At 40.3% G+C, this 4762-nt stretch overlaps 1 protein-coding gene across 1 annotated transcript in view; it reads right to left on the bottom strand.

Annotated features, from left to right (window-relative positions):
• ANKRD44 (ankyrin repeat domain 44) overlaps positions 1–4762 on the bottom strand; it is a 162135-nt gene that overhangs the window by 45375 nt on the left and 111998 nt on the right. The gene's annotated exons all lie outside the window — the stretch shown is intronic.

The following is a 4762-nucleotide window of genomic DNA, read 5'->3' as shown; positions in this document are numbered from 1 at the left end:
CCGGACTGAAATGGGTCTAGATAATCAGTTTCATCCAAGAGTGCTTGGAGTTTTCCCGCCACCACCCGCTCTAACACCTTGCCCAGAAACGGGATGTTGGCCACAGGTCTATAGTTAGTGGCCATCTCTGGATCCAGTGACGCCTTCTTCAGGACCGGTCGGACTACCGCCTCCTTTAAAGGGGCAGGCACCCGACCCTCCCTCTGAGAAGCGTTAACCACTTCCAAGATCCAGGTCCCAATCCCGTGCTTGAAATTATTTATTAACCAAGATGGGCAAGGGTCCAATAGGCAAGTGGTGGGACGTACTCGTCCAAGCACCTTGTCCACATCATCGGGCCACAATAACTGAAATTCATCCAATAATGCTGGACCAGACGGCAGCATTGGCGTCTCCCGAGAAACCTCTGATTCATTAGTGGTGTCTAGCTCTTGACGAATCTGAGCGATTTTCTCCCTGAAATGCCTGGCAAAGTCGTCACAGCGGGCCTTTGAGGGTGGAACCGGATCTTCCTTAGGACCCGGGCGAACCAGGCCATGCACCTCTTCCATCTTGATATCTGGAGGCCCCATTTCCCAGGGTTCATCCTCCACATCTGAAGAGTCCATGTCTCCTTGGCCCTGAAATGCATACCAGGAACAATTACCTCTTTCCTTCCCAACTAGTAGTGTGGTTCAGGTTCAGTGTTCTTACCAGCTACAGAATCTGCTAGAGCCACAAACCACATTCTTCAGTGCTTAGAATCTAAGGCTGCCTTTTGCTGCCAGAGTCAGAAATATTAAACTTAGAGTCCTTTTTCCTTTTCTGTCTTTTTTAAATGGTCATCATAGGTTTTACATTCCTCCCACTGACCTGATTTATTTACTGTAGGTTGCATCCAGACCTGCTTTGAAAAGAAGAGCTTCATTCTGTTTGCAGAATAAAGCAAGATATAGTAAAGGCTTTCTACTGGACAAAAGCAGCAGGGTAGCAATACTCTGTTTCTTTATTCTGTCTTCAGTGCCGCCTCCCCAAACTGCTAGAACAGTATGAGATGTGGTGCTGGAGGCTGCAGAGGGAATGAAGGGTTGAGAAATCTACTGCTCATCCCCCTTCATACAACATAAAAACATCTTGACATGGTTCTTGTCCAGGTGTCAATCAAGCATCGATTAAAAAGATGTTTTTACCCAGAGTGTATCCTTTGAAGTGAAAATACTGGGTAACAACCTAAGCCAAAGAACCTCTGAAGTGTCTTTTCTCAAAATGAGTTGCATTTTTCTGTTCCTTATGTTAAGAAGAAAGAATATTTTGGGTAACTCCCATGAAAATGCTGAAGAACTTGAAAGAGCGAATGAAACGAAGGAAAAAGAAGCTGCATTGTAAGTTTGGTGTCAATACGTCAGTTTGACTCCATTGCTGTATAATGCTTCTGCTTCTGTGGGTTGCAGTTACTTTCATTCCCTAGTTTTTGCTCACTCAGTGTGCTGTTACATACAACAACTGAAACTATGAAGCAATAACTTGAGGATTCTGGTCTTTGTGTGTGCGTGTGAGCATGAATGTAGCAATACATGTGTGCAGGCGTGGCATTTGTTTTTAATACTGCTGCTGTGGTGTTTTAATACATTTTGTATGTGGTGTTTCAGTACCACTTGTCTTTAAGTCAAATGTATTGTGGGAACATGCTGTGAGGAATATTTGTCCTTCACAAATGTAATATTCATAGTTGGTCTTCCTTGTGTCATTATTTTGTTGCTGTAACTGTTGCTTTGTATTAATTAGCAATGAGTTAGGATATCTATGAGAATCCTCTTTAGTTGTCAAGCTGGCAACTCTTTGTTGTATAACTCAAAGAATATAATTCAAATTCATATCAGGATTGTGCCCAAAGTGACAAAGCACTAAAATGTATGCAGTTTGTTTTTCCATAGAAATAAGTTCTAGAATGTAGAGGAGGAAGAATGGCTAGTTGATTCCGAGCAGACTCTTATAGCAAGCTCATTACATCCAGATCATTGATTACTTCAGCACAAAGCTTAAGTGAATATGATGGAAAAGACCAACATGTAACAGATGTAAGATTCTGTTAAGTACACACTGGAAAAATTAGCATTAAAGGACCTTTATACTTCAGTACATTTTATCTTGGCATCAATCATCCTGCACAGCTCAGTGTTATAACTTTGCATCCTTGTAAATAATTCACAGGTGTCTAGAATTCCTTCTTCAAAATGAAGCCAACCCTTCAATCCAGGACAAAGATGGCTACAATACAGTGCACTATGCTGCTGCTTATGGACACAAGAAGTGTCTAGAACTGGTGAGTAGGCCCTAATCACTGTTGAGATGCTGCTTTTCAAGAACAGCTTTTGAACAGCCATTGTTTCCCCTTACCATAGAGCTACTATTGTCTTTTGAAATCTGGGCAGTGTTTAGAAAACGGAAGGTTAACAGCAGGTGGATCAGGATAGAAATGTGAAATATGCTTCAGAATGTAAAGACCAATGGGGTATGCACTGGCAATGTGATGAGCAGAAATACATGGGGTCAGCTTTTTGATGGCCAGTTGAATATCTGCTTCCCTAGTTTGGCTGTTGTCAGCTGCCAAAGCGAAGTGCTTGTTTTCCTTAGAGGCTTTTAACACCATTTTTCTCCATGCATCTATCTGAATGTGTGTGGGATTAACCTTTAAGGCCCTGAAAGCCTGGTTATCTAAGGTTCTGTCCTATTATGAACCTGTCCTGTTATTAAATTGCATAGCAGAGGTATACGCCTCAAGGCAATGCTCTGGAGTGAACTTCTCATGCTATTTAAGAGCCATAAAGACTCTTTTTCTGCAAAAGAAGCATAGTTGATTCCTCCACCACCAAGCCAACACTGTAAGTATTTCTTTTGCACTTGCTTTCTCTCAGAGCTTCAGACTGGTAAATTCTATGACACTGAAAAGTGGAAAGGGATAGGAAGAAGTGGTACTTCTAGGGGACAGTTAAAAAGCATTACAAAAAGAGTATTTTACCAACTCTCAACTCACACAGAGCCATTTTACTACTCCACAAGCCTTCAACATACCATTTAACAACAATCTACATTTCACACTTATTCAGTTATTATAGGGATATTCCTTAGGAATGTCAGCTTACAAAAAGCCAATACAGTTCAGTGATGTTCATCTTCAAATTAACTTCGCAGCAAATGATCTCAGTTTCTATTTCTGATTAATGAATGCTTAAAAGAATTAACACAGTCAGGAATGAATGCATTGTGGAGAGTCTATTTTTATTTTATCTGTAAAAGCAGATAGGACTGACTGACACTCATTTATCTATAAATACATGAGTCCACCACTCATATGTCTTCTGAATGGTTGACTACAGAGAGAGATTGATGTGATTTGTGCTTCTGTATAATTTCTTTCTTTTTTGTGAATATTATTTAGACGGTACAACCGCTTCATTTACTACCCAGACTATATGAGGTTTAGTAGAGTAAATCTTGTCAATATATTTTATTAAAAATGATAACAAAAAGGGCCTACAACTTTACAATTTGTCAAACTGTGCCAAAAGCAACAAATGTATTTTTTATATATTCATCTATTAGTTATCACCATTATTTGCATATTACGAAAGACCACCAAGACAGTGCATAACCAATTTCAAATGAAATAATAAAACCCTAACCCATTAAGAACACTACACTAACAAATATTCTCACATAACGCTGGTCCTCTACCAGCTCCACTGGCTTCCAATTGAAGTCTGGGCTCAATTCAAGGTGCTGGTTTTGACCTATAAAGCCCTAAATGACTTGGGACCAGGATACCTGAAGGAACGTCTCCTTCCTTATATGCCCTCACACCCCTTAAGATCTATGGGAGAAGCCCTACTCCGGGAACCCTCTCTAAGAGAGGTTAAAGGTCATCAGCTTGGAGTAGGGCCTTCTCTGCTGTGGCACCCAGACCCTGGAATGTACTCCCCAGAGAGGTACACCAGGTGCCAAGTTTATACTCTTTTTGGCACCAGGTCAAAACCTTTTACTTTAAACTATTTTAAACTCTAATAGTTTTTTAGTTTAGTCACTCTGTTTGGTTTATTGTTTTGTTCTGTTTTATTATTGAAATGGTTGTTTTAATTGAGATCTTGTATAATAGAACAGCATACAATAAATAAATAAATAAATATTAAAGGTCCATGGCACAGAGATGTGTTTTAATGCCTTTTCTGAAAGACAAAAGAGCAGGGCCAATCCTAATTCTGGAGGGAGTGTATTTTGCCACAACAGAGGAACAAGAAGCTTCCTGGATACCGCTGAATCTGGAGCAACTCAGTTTTTATGGACTGTATCCAGCCATTATGGTGGCAGACCGGATGGCAGTTTCCACTAGCTGTCAGATGTATATTGTGCCAAGGCCCCAATATGATTTTTTGGAAAAACTCTCCCCTGAGGGACACTTCTCTGAAACATGTATCACAAACAGTTCCTTTGTTAATTCTTCCCTTCTGTTAGTCCCTGTCAGTCTTGCAATCAAATACATTGTTTTCCACATAAATGTAGCAAATGTGTTTAGTTTGCATAATTTATTCAAAAATGGTCTTGAGGTTTTAAGGCAGATCATTTCAGGTTTTGTGCAGACACCTTCTATTAGTATTAATTGCCTGGACAACACCATCAGAAAAGGCAGGCCTCTAACCCCAAGACCCTGTCAGGATAACATGCTTACCTGAAGCTTGCATAATTACTGGAGGAATTTCAATTATTGCGGCCCAATGATGTGGACAAG

This window comes from Varanus komodoensis, unplaced genomic scaffold (assembly GCF_004798865.1).
Source record: "Varanus komodoensis strain SLA01 unplaced genomic scaffold, ASM479886v1 scaffold23, whole genome shotgun sequence".
Classification (NCBI taxonomy): domain Eukaryota; kingdom Metazoa; phylum Chordata; class Lepidosauria; order Squamata; family Varanidae; genus Varanus; species Varanus komodoensis.
The sequence above is the reverse complement of the archived record's forward strand: the minus strand, read 5'-3'. Positions and strand labels throughout refer to the sequence as shown.